Below are 16,099 nucleotides of genomic sequence, written 5' to 3'. Positions count from 1 at the left end.
CTAAAGCAGAATGAAGTGTTACCGTTATCAAAAAATAATTTTCGAGCTGCCGATGGTGCTTCAATATTGAAGTGAGCAAAACCACCCTTATTTCAGTTATACGGACGAGTTCCTGCGCTGCTTTCGACATTTGCTACCTCCTAGAATCTGGAGGTGTTTCTTATATTTTTATTTATTTCTTATTATTGTTCTCGATTATTCCGTTTTGAGAGCGTGTGAACTTCAGTCAATTGCAGCTTCACCTCCTTTTCTTCTTTTCTTCCCAAAACCTCTTTACTAATTCACTGTGATTTTTTTCTTTTTTGCGTGTCCATTTTTCTATGTTGTTTCTTTCGTTGAGACTTGCTCAGGTTTCTTGTTTTTTATTTTATTTCTGAACTGCCTTCTGTCCTCAATTTCTTCTTCTGAAATATTCAGTTGCAGCAGGTCTTCTTGCGCTCCAGTTGGTATCTACTTTGCTTGCATATAACGACGTTAAACATTTTCTTTGTGCGTTTGTTTTCATCCATTCTGCATAAGTGTCCGTAGAACTGTAGGCGTCTTTTCCTAAATCTATCCGTGATATTGTCTTTGTGTTTGTAGAATTCCTTTGGAGGTCGTCTGACCCAAGTCCGGTCTCGGAGCACCATAGGTTTTTCTGAGAATTTTTCGTTCTAGTTTCTCTGTGTCATGAATTTTTGTCATCCCAGTAATTACTGTGGTTTCTCTACGACAAACGCGTTTTGGTGGCATAGTTTCGCATTATGCGATATTGCTTTTTTGTTGTAGTGACTCCATGTCAGTTTGTACGCCTTTTGCAGTTTGAATATTCTTTCTGTGTTGGAGATTGTGTTCAGTCCTACAGATTGGATGGTTTCTCCTAAATACTTGAAGTCAGTGATCTGTGAGATTTTTTCATACTGTGTTTTCAGTGGAAGTTTTCCGGCTGGGTTGGTGTCCATACACTCAGTTTTTTCATAGGAAATTTGGAATCCAGTTTACCAGAAGAGTTCATGTAGTTTATATAGCGCTAGTATGGGTTCATCTTTCTTGTTAGTTAATACAAGCAGGACATCTGCAAAGGCCACGCATTTCACAGTGAGTCTGAGAGTCTTTTTCCTTTCCTTTTTCCAGTTTGGATACCTTTGACGTCCTTTCCCATTCTCTCATTATTTTTCCCAGTACTATGCTGAACAAGTGTGGCGGTAGGCCACGTCCTTGTTGGACTCCTGTGTGAATACCGAAAGAGTTTGAGATCTCTCCCATGAATTGCACTTTTGAGGTGTTTTCTGGTGAAGTTTCCTACTCTTTCCTGGGTTGCGTGTTTTCGATGCGTCACAGCGCCACCGTCGAGTTCCACCTGTGGCCACCAGGTACCGTGATCAGTCACCATGATTCATAGTCTCACGCACCTGACCAGTCGCAGTGCACTTGTTGACGTGTCAACATGAGGTTGCACAAAAGGAGCAGAGCATTTTTGGTGAAGCTCAGTTACCAAATCAACAGTAATACTGCAACTGTACTTTGAGAATATCGCCAGCTGAAAGGATTACGGAAGGGTCCTCTTTCTCCACCTGCTATGCGGAGAATGATGAATGAGTTCGAATCAATTGGAGAACAGGCCGTCGCTCCAGGAAGAGGCCCACGACCGGTTGCAGCACAGGTGGTTGATGAAATCGCTGTTGCTATGGTAGACAACGCTGCGCGCAGTTCCCGACCGTCAGGCAGTGCGTATGCTGCGTCACGACAGTTGAACGTCCCGTGGTCCACTGTACGGAAGGTGCTTCGCCCATTCTCTAATGATATCCGTACAAGATCCGTATCGTACAGCAGCTTGCACCGCAGGACGCACAACGACGTGTTGACTTCGCTCTCCACTTTCTGGGAAGGACGGAAGTTGACGACGGCTGGCCCTGGACCATCTTATGGAGAGAAGAAGCTCATTTTACTCTGACGGCTGAGGTGAACGCACAGAATTGACAAGTGTGGAGGTCTTCATCTCCAGTCACTGTGCATGAAGTTCCTCTGTATGATGAACGTGTCACTGTATGGTGTGGCTTCACAGCCACGTTCATCCCATTCATTTTGAATAGGTTGGCGGTCAAGTACCAAACATGTACAGTGTGACTGGCCAGCGTTTCTGCGATATGCTTCGCCAGCATGTCATATCCGCCCCACAGGAGAGAGACCCACTAGACTCAACAGTTTTCATACAAGACCGGGCCCCACCGCACATTGCTCGTGTTCACTTGCTTCTCTGAAACAGATTTGGAAACGATCGAATTATCAGCGGATCGTTTCCAAATGCTTGGCCGGTTCGATCACCTGATCTCACTCCCTGTGATTTCTGGTTGCGGGCCGGCCGGATTGACCGAGCGGTCCTAGGCGCTTCAGTCTGGAACCGCGCGACCGCTACGGTCGCAGGTTCGAATCCTGCCTCGGGCATGGATGTGTGTGATGTCCTTAGGTTAGTTAGGTTTAACTAGTTCTAAGTTCTAGGGGACTGATGACCTCAGATGTTAAGTCCCATAGTGCTCAGAGCCATTTGAACCATTTTTTTCTGGTTGTGGGGCTACCTGAAGGACTGCGTTTACCAGGGGAACATTCACACGGGTGCTGATCTGAGGTGCAGTATATCAAGAGAGGTGGCCAGCATACCTATGGACATGGTTCTTTCTGCTGTGCAGAATGCAATCCTACGCTTTCATATTCTTCTGGACACTGATGGGCGCCATATTGAGCCCCTTTTGTAGCAGTGATTATACCGGTATGTAATGGTATGATGTACTGTAGCAGCACATTAAAAGTATTTTCTGCATTATTTCTCTTCCACACGTCATTGACATCAATGCTACCAAATTTGGTCCCCATACAGTAATTAGTTCCTTGTTGTTGTTGTTGTTGTGGTCTTCAGTCCTGAGACTGGTTTGATGCAGCTCTCCATGCAGTACAGTAAAGCTGCATGTCCTCGGGAAAAATTACGGCTGTAGTTTCCCCTTGCTTTCAGCCGTTCGCAGTACCAGCACAGCAAGGCCGTTTTGGTTAATGTTACAAGGCCAGATCAGTCAATCATCCAGACTGTTGCCCCTGCAACTACTGAAAAGGCTGCTGCCCCTCTTCAGGAACCACATGTTTGTCTGGCCTCTCAACAGATACCCCTCCGTTGTGGTTGCACCTACGGTACGGCCATCTGTATCGCTGAGGCACGCAAGCGTCCCCACCAACGGCAAGGTCCATGGTTCATGGGGGTCGAGTTATAACGTGTTAAATAGGGAAAGTCTAATTATAACCACCCCGTATTGACGTTCAGGATGTGTTCAGTACAGGATCTCTTTTTGCCAAATCCTACCTGATACTCGCCAGTCTGTGGCTCCGCTTGCAGCTGACCTCGGTGCGGCAGAGCTGCAGATAGGAAGTTATTGGAAAAAGTGAGAGTCCTCTGTAATTGTTCGAATCTGTTTTGTCTCCTTTCTTGTGTAGTGGATGCATAAAAGTATTCTTACATTCTTTTGAGATTTTTTTCTGTTTTCCAGACTACTGACATTATTCTGTGAATTTTTGGCGCCATGTTTTTGTGGTCCAGTTGATTTAATTATTTGCTTTCTTGTGGTGGCGGATTCAGCGTTGTTCTGTAGTCAAGCTGAATAACAGAACAGGATAGAAATAGTGTCCCTAATCTTTTCCCTTTCGCTTCCCGTACAGCTCCTGTCAAGCTGCAGAAAGTAATAGGCCCAACGTCTTGGTGCGAGATTTCCCAGCACATGCTAAACATAGCAGCTGTATACAACTGCATAATATTTCGCAAGCCACCTAACGATGTGTAAAAGAGGTGACTCCTGGTATCACTAACTGATCCTCTCTTCCCTGTTCCACTCGCGAAAGGCGCGTGAAAAGAATAACTGTCGCAAAGTCTCTGTATTAGATCTAATTTCTCCAATTTTTTTCATCTTAGTAGTTTCGCGAGGTGTACGTTGGAGGAACTAATATGTGGTGCGACTCTGCCTGGAGAACGCTCTCTCTAAATTTAAATAGTAAACCGCTCCGTGATACACAACGCCTCTCTCATAGTTTCTGCCACTCGAATTTGTTGAACATCTCTGTAACGATCTCGTACCGACGAAACAATCCCGTGACGAAATGAGCCGCTCTTGGTTGGATCTTCTCTATATTTACTATCAGTCCTGCCTAGTAATGATTAAATTGATCAATAATAGTCAAGAATCGATCGAGCAAGCTCCTTGCAAGCCACTTCCTTGATGGACCACTTACATTTCCTTAAGATTCTTCCTATGAATTTCAGCCTGCCAGCTGCTATTTCTACTATTTGTTTCATGTGGTCATTCCACTTAAGGTCGCACTGGGTTGTTACTCCTAAATATTTTACGTACTGTTTCCAGCAATTTGTCATCAATAGTGTAGTTGTGCTGTGGTAGATTTCTTTTCCTATACATGCGCAATATGTTACAGGGTCACCTGCCAGAGCCTGCAACATTCATCAGTCTTCTATAGGTCATTTTGCAAAATCGATACTGTCTTCTGGCATTGCTTTCTTTCCCATAGACAACCGTGTCATCTGCGAACAGTCTTACGGAGGTTCTGACTCTTTCTGCTAGACCATTTATACGCACTGTAGACAGTAACGGGCGTATCACACTCCCTTGCGGTACTCCGGAATTACCTTTTCATTTGCCGATTTTTTTCCCTTGTGAGCGATTGTTGAATTCTATCTGTAAGAAAGTCTTCAATCCAGTCGCAAATCTGGTCCGATACTCGGTAAGCAGTTATTTTTTTCACCAACCGGCAGTGCTGGACGGTGTCAAATGCCTTCCTGAAGTCGAGCAGTACGGTATCAACCTGACCGCTGTTACCTACAGCGTTACGGATCTCATGGAGGAACAGAGCGAGCTGAGTTTCTCAAGATCTCTGTTTGCTGTCTCCGTGTTGACTTTTATAGAGGAGATTTTCGTTCTCCAAAAACGTCATCACCTGCACGTGCCCGTCTTCCGTCCCCAGTCATCACGAGGAAGCCTCCTGCCGCTGATACACAACGCACTCACGACAGCAGTTAGACGAGGAAATGTATAAAATGTCAAGGCTCGAAGGATGTCCTCTCTAGGAATTGGGAACTTCTCACACACTATAGAGTGAAACACAGCGCACATGCAGACATACAGCTACGAATTCTGTAATCTAGTTGGCATGCGTGCCGATAGTTTAACTTAAGCACCTTATCCAAATTGCCATGGCTCATTGGGGCGTTGGGATAGGAGTATAACAAAAGGTAAGTGACATTCGTTCATAGCATCCATTTTATTTAAAACATCCACATAAATATAATTTATTCATTCCAGAACAATACGCCTCCAACATTTACACACTTCTAAATGTTCTTTAATATATTGAAAATTGTTACTCAAAAATATCAAGTCAAGAAGCTCTTGACATCAGTGTACCCGGACATTAAGACTCAGTTCACAGATATGGGCCAACATCTTTGACAATGAATATCTTGCCACAACTGAGAAAACCACAAGGTCTCAACAACTTTAAAACAATTGTCCCAAATGTTAATTACAAAATAATGCCAGAACATGTTTTAAAACAACAAACATAACAATACATTACATAAAACTTTCGAAGTATTAAGTAAAACCTGTTCAGCTCTGTTAATAAAGCACAAAACAATTCAGTAGAACGAATGATGAACCTGCAATAACGACAAGCTGGTTGGAGGACAGTTATATCTGTCGTAATCACAGCAATTTTACGTCGTACAATCCACATATGCCTCCCATCTCTTAACGACCAGTGGAGCCACTGACGTCTGCTTTAATTACAACCTGAGCCAGCTTCATAGTTTACATTTGAACATATCGCTTTTCCCTTAACGCAGTTCCTTTCGTATAACATGCACACTTTAGACATAGGCTAACGGTACAAAGAGACAGACTGTAACTTTTCAAATCTCAAAAAAGAACAGAGGTCAGGTGCAGTACTTTCAAGAAATGTTCATAAAGTCCATTGACACACACAAAACTAATCTCGCCTTAGCAAATATAGTGAAAACATCAATCTTAACCCCACCGTTATAGGTATCTGACAAGCTTTACATTTGCTGCGACAGTATTAATCATGAGCCACAGTTTTACTTGGTGCCTCAGATAGGTTAAAAAATCAGTAATACTGAACAAAATAAGCACAAAAATATTTTTAAATCAACTCGAATGAAACACCCTGTCATTTCATATACAACCGTTCGCTCGACGAAAGATCCGTACCCAAAGACTGGAAAGTTGCACAGGTCACACCAATATTCAAGAAAGGTAGTAGGAGTAATCCACTAAATTGCAGGCCCATATCGTTAACGTCGATATGCAGGAGGATTTTAGAACATGTATTGTGTTCGAATATTATGAATTACCTCGAAGAAAACGGTCTACTGACACACAGTCAAGATGGGTTTAGAAAACATCATTCCTGTGAAACACAACTAGCTCTTTATTCACATGAAGTGTTGAGTGCTATTGACAAGGGATTTCAGATCGATTCCGTATTTTTGGATTTCCGGAAGGCTTTTGACACTGTACCACACAAGCGGCTCGTAGTGAAAATGCGTGCTTATGGAATATCATCTCACTTATGTGACTGGACTTGTGATTTCCTGTCAGAGAGGTCACAGTCCGTCGTAACTGACGGACAGTCATCGAGTAAAACAGAAGTGATTTCTGGCGTTCCCCAAGGTAGTGTTATAGGCCCGTTGCTGTTCCTTATTTATATAAACGATTTGGGAGACAATCTGAGCAGCCGTCTTCGGTTGTTTGCAGATGACGCTGTCGTTCATCGACTAATAAAGTCATCAGAAGATCAAAACAAACTGCAAAATGATTTAGAAAAGATATCTGAATGGTGCGAAAAGTGGCAGCTGACCCTAAATAACGAAAAGTGTGAGATCATCCACATGAGTGCTAAAAGAAACTCGTTAAACTTCGGTTACACGATAAATCAGTCTAATCTAAAATCCGTAAATTCAACTAAATACCTAGGTATTACAATTACGAACAAGTTAAATTAGAAGGAACACACAGAAAATGTTGTGGGGAAGGCTAACCAAAGGCTGCGTTTTATTGGCAGGACACTTAGAAAATGTAACAGACCTACTAAGGAGACTGCCTACACTACGCTTGTCCGTCCTCTTTTTGCATACTGCTGCGCGGTGTGGGATCCTTACCAGATACGACTGACGGAGTACATCGAAAAAGTTTTGTATTATCGCGAAATATTGAAGAGAATGTCACAGAAATAATACAGGATTTGGGCTGGATATCGTTCAAAGAAAGGCGTTTTCCGTTTCGACGGAATCTTCTCACGAAATTGCAATCACTGACTTTCTCCTCCGAATGCGAATATATTTTGTTGACACCGACCTGCATAGAGAAGAATGACCACCACGATAAAATAAGGGAAATCAGAGCTCGTACGGAAAGATATAAGTGTTCATTCTTTCCGCACGCTATACGAGATTGGTATAATAGAGAATTGTGAAGGTGGTTCGATGAACCCTCTGCCAGGCACTTAAATGTGATTTGCAGAGTATCCATGTAGATGTATATGTAGAATCATTATATATCTTGAAACAACCAGAAATAATTACTATTCAGATTACAGTTGTAGCGGCAGCATTAATCTTCCAGACTAAGTTGCACAAGTAGAAGTATAGCGGTAAAGGTCAGTGATATTTCACACAGTGTACCATAACACAGACTCCAAATCAGAGCCACATCGTCACAACATCGTCTAGTTCGAAGGTGATGCGACAAGCCATCACGTGATCGCGCCCACTCGCCGCTAGCCCAGCGTACTACTGCTTGTCGAATGTGATTTTTACTTCCTTGCGCATATACAGTGCACAGGCACTCAGTCGTATGCCGTAGTAAGTATCTGGAAAGAACTACTCCTGCCTGAAAAGCACTCGAATTTGACTGCAATAGCAGCAAACATAAACCAGGAGCTCGGTACCACAGTGCAGCTAAACACGGTACTGTTCGACTGTGCAGAAACCATGTGGCATTCCCCGAGAGCTAACAGGCTGCTCTCGGTACCATTCCAGTATAAGCAACCGAGAAGCATAATTCTGCCACCCCAGACGGAACTTCCAATCCCATTCTTTCCTTGTGTGTTACTCCACACTCCTCAGATTACGTGTTGAAATATCTTTGACAGACGGCTACAATAGTGCCAATTACAGGCACGTATGGCTGATCATAAGATGCCAACCAGGACATAAAAGTACTGCCCCTGATTCAGTCCAAGGGTGTTCAAAAACAATTCAACCGGCAAAACTTAGGTTGGCGTTGTGGGTTTTCCAACCTTCATCCAGTCACTTACTGGTCCTGGGTTACACGTTTTGTAGCTTACAAAACACATTAGTTATGCCACTCGACATTAAAAATTAGAATGCGTGAAACGATAAACCACTGTTGTCCTATTCGAAAAGTAATCCAGAGTCACGTATTTTAGATTCAGATAAGGTATGTTGTGATTCATATTCTCATATTAAATTACTTATAGTCTATACACTGACGGAAAAAAAATCGCAGCACCAAGAAGGAGCCGGCCAGAGTGGCCGAGCGGTTCTAAGCGCTACAGTCTGGAACCACGCTACCGCTACGGTCGCAGATTCGAATCCTGCCTCGGGCATGGATGTGTGTGGTGTCCTTAGGTTAGTTAGGTTTAAGTAGTTCTAAGTTCTAGGGGACTGATGACCTCAGATGTTGAATCCCATAGCGATCAGAGTCATTTCTTGAACCAAGAAGGAGTTCGAGGTAAATGAAAGTTGGTAGACATGTTTCTATATCCGAAAGATGCTGTACATTGAAATTTGGCACCAGAGGGATGCCAATCAAGTTGCTTTAAACAAGCGTCCCCCCCGCCCACCTACCCTTTGCCTGTGGTGTGTTATCTTAGTGCCGACTTTTTAGTGCAGTGTTTCTAGTGATTGTTAGTGTTGTGCGTCTTTTCCGAAGTGTTGCGAACGGACATCATATTGTCGCTCGGTATGATTTTTATATCTCTTACGAACAGAAACCAGACTGTCGCCGTGTTTTCTTAATTGTCTGTCTACTATTTTCCGCCGGCCGGAGTGGCTGTGCGGTTCTAGGCGCTACAGTGTGGAGCCGAGCGACCGCTGCGGTCGCAGGTTCGAATCCTGCCTCGGGCATGGATGTGTGTGATGCCCTTAGGTTAGTTAGGTTTAATTAGTTCTAAGTTCTAGGCTACTGATGACCTCAGAAGTTAAGTCGCATAGTGCTCAGAGCTATTTGAACCATTTTCAACTATTTTCCATGTCTGCCTCCTGTGTATTTTATTATCATTGCCCGCCATTTGTTTTATGTTTTAACTTTCCACAATTTTCCGCCGTTTTACAATTTATGTCACCGTTTTATCGCCTGCTTTTATTGTTTCTTCTCTTCTTATGTTTTAAAAATTCTGTAGGCTGAATCTAAATCCAATAAAGGAAAAAAAAATGTTGTGAGCGTTAGTAACCTTCGATACTGGACGCAGTGAGTTGATGTTAGTGAAGAACGTCTTTATGGCAACGACGACGCCATTATCAACAGTTCACTGAGTTTGAACGAGGTCGAGTAATAGGGCTACGATACGCTGGATGTTCTTTCCGCGATACTGCAGAAAGACTTGGCAGGAATGTACACACTGTACATGACTGCTGGCAGCGGTCACGGGAAGGTACAATCGCTAGCATAACGGGCTCCGGATGGCCACGTGGCCCTGCCGAAATGGAAGACAGACACAGTTAGAGCAACAGGTGGCACACCAGTAACACAGTGAACTGTTACCAATCGGTTACTTCAGGGACAGCTTAGAGCCAGACTCCCTGTAGTGTGCATTTCACTGACCTCAAACCACCGTCATTTGCGACTTCAGTGGTGTCAAGCGAGAGCTCATTGAAGTGTGGAGTGGGTATCCGTTGTGTTTTCTGATGAAAGCCCCTACTGCCTCGGTACCGAGTAGCGGTTAGAAGGAGACCAATTGAGGGACTACACCTAATCTGTCTGCGTGCTGGACCCACACCTGGAGTTATGGTCTGGGGTGCGATTTCGTATGACAGCAAGAGCAGTCTCGTGGTTATCCTACACACGCTGACTACAAATTTGTACGTAAGTATGGTGATTCGACTAGTTTTGCTGTCATTCACGAACAGCATTCCAGGCGGAGTTTTCCAACAGGATAACGCTCGACCACATACCGCTGTTGTAACCCAAAATGCTCTGCAGAGCGTTGTCGTGTTGCCTCGGTCTACTCGATCACCAGATACGTCTCCAACCGAGCTCGCATACGACGTCATCGGACGACAACCAGCATTAACCATCCCTGTACTGACCGACCAAGTGCAACAGGCGTGGAACTACATCCCACAAACTGACATCGGCACCTGTAAGACCCAATGCATCCACTTTTACATGTTTGCATTCAACATTTTGACAGTTACAACGGTTATTCATGTACCAGAATTTCACATTCTCAATGGCTATTTCCGCGCTAAAATTAACCTGTTATCTTGAAACGTTAATCATTTAAATATTATACTTAGAGGAATGTATTCCAAAAATTTCTTTACCGTACATTTTTTGTTTCTTCGTGTTGCAATTTTTTCCGTTATTGTATTGTCAGATTTAAAACGAGTAAATATTTGATCACAGATTGACGTATTAAATACTGCATACTCAACAGAATTACAGAGGCCATTGTCCTAAACCCTAAGAGAAAATTCATCCAAAGCGTGTGAAAAGAAAACATTTTACGTTGAAAATAGCTGAAGTTTACCGATTTTTATTAAACTCATAGACTTTAAAATACGAGCAACTTAAAATTATCTCGTAACATTATTTATCTACCACAAATCTGTCAATAGCATTCAGGATAACTATAGCACTGATTACCTAATTGAACGCTGAGTTTTTCTGTCAGTTTAGAATTCTTTTTTCGGGGAGTATTAAGGTGTACCTGCATTCCTGCTCACAGTCCAAGCATCTGTTTCAGATGAAGCTGTATCTGCTAGCAGAATATCTGTTGTGTTACTCTTATATAATACAATTATGGTTCCCACTTCATTTAACACTTCCGATGGAAATTTGTACATTTTAAGCAATTAACCTCCCTAAAAGGTGCTGCTTTTTATTGCAGTTCTTGAGTTTAATACTTTAGAGACATTCTACAACGTAGTTTTTTTCGTGTAAATGACACTGAAAGTCTTCCCGTCACTGCAGCTGAGCACAGAAAACCTAGTGAATATGTTGCAACATTCACTAAACTCCGAATGGATTAAGACCCAAACGCTATTTATAATTACTCAGTTTGTGCCTGTAATGGCAGATAATGACGTATTAGAAGCTATGAGTACGGGACTTATTGAATGCGGGTGATATTCAAGTTACAGCGAATTTCACGTTCACTCAACAGAGTTTGAAGTAAGTCATATTTCAACTGTGACTCAACAGGCCTTGAAGGCCCAAGAATACTGACCGATCGCCGTGTCATCCTCAGACCACAGGCGTCACTGCATGCGGATATGGAAAGGCATGTGGTCAGCACACCGCTCTCCCAGCCGTTGTCAGTTTTCGTGACCGGCGACGCTACTTCTCAGTCAAGTAGCTCCTCAGTTTGTCTCACAAGGGCTGAGCGCACTTCGCTTGCCAACAGCGCTCGGCAAACCGGACGGTCACCCACGTAAGTGTTAGCCAAGCCCAACGCCGCCGCTGTGGCCGAGCGGTTCTAGGGGCTACAGTCCGGAACCGTGCGACCGCTACGGTCGCAGGTTCGAATGCTGCCTCGGGCGTGGATGCGTGTGATGTCCTTAGATTAGTTAGGTTTAAGTAGTTCTAAGTTCTAGGGGACTGATGACCTCAGATTTTAAGCCCCATAGTGCTCAGAGCCATTTGAACCATTTGAACCAAGCCCAACAGCGCTTAACTTTGGTGATCTGACGGTGTTACCACTGCGGCAAGGCCGTCAGCGTGAAGTAAGAAGTCATATACTTTTCAAAATTGCATCGCTTGACTATACATAGCCAAAGAGGGTCAAATCGTTAAAGAAGCCCAACATATTTGGGCTTTTGGTTCGCACGTTTGTCAGACCCTTCGCTGGCTCGAACCATGTCCTTATTTTCCCAGTGTTCTGACTGGTTCGTTGCAGGTCGACACAACTTCCTCCCCTGTGTCAACCTCTTCATCTCAGAGTAGCACTTACAGCTTACGTCCTTAATTGTTTGTTCGATATATTCTAATATCTGCCTTTCTCATAGTTTTACCCTCTACAGCTCCTCCAGTACCGTGGAGGTCGTTCTCTGACGTCTTAACACATGTCCTGTCCCTTTTTCTTGTCGGAATATTGCACATATTTGTTTCCTCGCCACTTCTACGGAGAACCTCATTTCTTACAGATCCATCTCATTTTCCACACCCTCTGCAGCATCACATCCCAAACTCTTCGATTCTTTTCTCTTACGATTACAGCACATGATTCACTACCAGACAATGCTGTTTTCCAGATGTACAGTCGTGGACAAAACGAGCGAGACCCCTCGCCTCTTTGTTATGCTGATCCGCACAGCTTTAAAGTCTGCTACACAGCATAACAGGCAAGGCGACGAAGTGCTACCAACATACTATGCAAGTTCAAATGGTTCAAATGGCTCCGACCACTATGGGACAACTTCTGAGGTCATCAGTCCCCTAGAACTTAGAACTACTTAAACCTAACTAACCTAAGGACATCACACACATCCATGCCCGAGGCAGGATTCGAACCTGCGACCGTAGCGGTCGCGCGGTTCCAGACTGTAGCGCCTAGAACCGCTTGGCCACTCCGGCCGGCTATGCAAGTTCGCTCAGCTGATGTGCTGAGATAGCTAGCACTGGAGAAACTCGTGCTTCGAAGACGCCACAGCATCGTTTGCCACCACTTCGTGAAAAACGAAATACCTCAAGTATAAGCCAATGTGTTGTTTTCGCATATCTGTGACTATGACAGATCTAAAGCGTGGTTATGGATAGTACCTATGCTCAGATTGCGAATCTAGCATAATGAATAAAGACAAGGGAAATTAATTAGGCGTCCTTCCTCTTCCGTAACATCAAATATGTTTTAGGTATTCTTTCTTAAATGCACTGCGCGGAAAATCATTCACCAGAAGTGAATAACTTTTTAGTAACACCAGATGATATTAACAGCTTGCCGGCGCGGGTTGGCCGTGCGCTCAACGGCGTCATATCACGGACCGCGCGGCTGCTTGCGCCATCAGTTCGAATCCTTCCCCGGGCATGGATGTGTGTTGGGTTAGGTAGGTTGAAGTAGTTCTAGGTTTAGGGGACTGATGACCTAAGCAGTTTGGTGGCATAGTTCTGACAAGGGAAACTCCCCATCGCACCCCCCTCAGATTTAGTTATAAGTTGTCAGAGTGGATAGGCCTTGAAAAACTGAGCACAGATCAATCGAGAAAACAGGAAGAAGTTGTGTGGAACTATGAAAAAAATAAGCAAAATATACAAACTAAGTAATCCATGTGAAAGATAGGCAACGTCATGGATAACGTGAGCTCAGTAGCGCAGTGGTCCCGTGGTTAGCGTGAGCACCTGCGGAACGAGAGGTCCTTGGTTCAAGTCTGCCCTCGAGTGAAAAATGAAATTTTTTATTTTCAGGCAATTATTATGTGTCACCAGTGTCGTATAAAATATATCAGACGTGTTTTCCTGTGGAGGAATCGGTTGACCTATGACCTTGCGATCAAATGTTTTCGGTTTCCATTGGAGAGGCATGTCCTTTCGTCTACTAATCGTACGGTTTTGCGGTGCGGCCGCAAAACACAGACACTAAACTAAACTTATTACAGTGAACAGAGACGTCAATGAACGAACGGACAGATCATAACTTTGCGAAAATAAAGAACGAAAACTTTTCACTCGAGGGAAGGTTTGAACCAAGGACCTCCCGTTTCGCAGCTGCCCACGCTAACCACGGGACCACGGCGCTCCTGAGCTCTCATTGTCCTTGATGTTGCCTATCTTACGCATGGACTACTCAGTTTGTATATTTTGCTTATTTTTTTCATAGTTCCACACAACTTCTTCCTGTTTTCTCGATTTATCTGTGTTCAGTTTTTCAAGGCCTATCCACTGTGCCAGCTGATAACTAAATCTGAGGGGGGTGCGATGGGGAGGTTCCCTTGTGAGAGTCATTTTTTGACCTTTCGCGTAAATTTTCTTTATACAAACGGCCGTATCTATAGATTGCGTTGACTTAGCTCACTTTTTTACACCTCCAAGGGACCCTATACCGCAGGAAGTACGATATATTTCCGCTATTATGTCCACCCGTACTCGAGGTAAACGGGTTTTAAGTGTTGGGTAGACAGATAGACGGTCAAGAAAGTGAGACAAGTAGGGTTCCATTGTTACCGATTTACGTGACGAAATTCTAACGAAGAAACTAGCTACCACAGTTACTGAAGATGAGGGTCGCATAATAATTTCGCCTACTCTTTATTCTAAATGTTCTAGTTGCTGTCGATACATCAGCATATTAATCGTAGCTACGCTTTCGATCCAAATCACGTTTACAGGAATGTAAATAAAATCCATTTGCCTTTACACGTGGTAGTTCAGATCCCCGTATTGATACCACCGCGTTTTAGATGTGTGAGCATTCCCATTGCTAGCTACCTTAAGGAACACTTCGGCTAATGAACGTTTTCTGGCTGTGGCATGCCTAATGGAGAATTCGAAACATTGTAGAATACGTTTGGCAGCTACGTTGCCGTTTATTTCCTGGGGTGGTGCAGAATTATCCTACTAAATTTACTCGCTAATAACAGTTTGTTGTTATTTCGATAAACATCCCGAATGATTGTCACATAAGCGGTGACATAAAGGTAGAATATTCATGTTTTTGAGTCCAGAAAGCTCTGTGCAACAGAAACTGCAGATAATTTTGCCATTTTCATTGCGAAATTGCCTGTTTATTCATGTCTGGGGTAATAATAGACGGCTGTTTGCCTGGGTTGTCTGCTAACGTAGTGAAAGTTGTTTGCTACTGCAAGGGAGGTCTGATTTGTTTTCTGTTCTAATCTCGATGGACGCAGATAGACTACCAGTAAAGGAATTTTAAGAAATTCTCGCACCCCGAATACGTTTTATTGTACCTTTATTCCGTACCGGCGCCCCATGGATGTCGCTATGAAACTGTTGTAGAATTTCATACTTGTTGCTGCCTACTTTTTCCGCTTATGTCAATGATTGAATTGACTTAAGTGTGGCACTGAATGATTTTTAACTGAATTTCGTTATGACTCTTCACGCATTGCTAAATTTGCACACTTTCATGGTAGCTCAGCAACGGTAATCCAGTATGACTGGTCTGAACGTTGACACAGACCATTTCGTCGCCGAATGCGCATAATATTTTGCTAATTCGTAAGGATCTGGGATACTTTGTCTTACTAAAACAGTTATGTTATTTCGATAAGCTGAAATTTATTTTTATTAGTACAGTTCATACTAATTAGCGTTTCTTCTTTCATTTATATCTTATATTTACGTGCTGTGTTTAAAAAACTAATCAGCATTAGTATAGTCTTACACACGATTTAAAACAGTCTGACAAATTTCGGATAGTTTTTCAATTTCACGCCTGTGCTTAGTATGTTGGTAGCACTTCGTCGCCTTGCCTGTTATGCTGTGTAGCAGACTTTAGAGCTGTGCGGATCAGCATAACGAAAAGGCGAGGGGTCTCGCTCGTTTTGTCCACGACTGTACATACTCATAAATTTGTTGCTGACATTAAAAAAAAAAGAAGTTTGATATTACCAGGCTTCTCCTGACCAGAAATGCCCTCTTTGCTTGTGCTAGTAAGCTTCTTATGTCCTTGCTTCTTCCGCCATGCTTTACTTCGCTTCCAAGGTAGTGCGTCCTCTTCCATTTCGTCAGCATCGTGTCCCCAATTTAGATGCTGAGCCGTGCCGGCTCCGATCGATCAGTCGATTGCTAGATGGCGATAGCGGAGCACCATCTTTGGTGGTTCTCCGCATGAGAAGCTTTGAACAGCACGA

This window comes from Schistocerca nitens, chromosome 2 (genome assembly GCF_023898315.1).
Source record: "Schistocerca nitens isolate TAMUIC-IGC-003100 chromosome 2, iqSchNite1.1, whole genome shotgun sequence".
Lineage (NCBI taxonomy): Eukaryota > Metazoa > Arthropoda > Insecta > Orthoptera > Acrididae > Schistocerca > Schistocerca nitens.
This window is presented reverse-complemented; position numbering follows the sequence as displayed.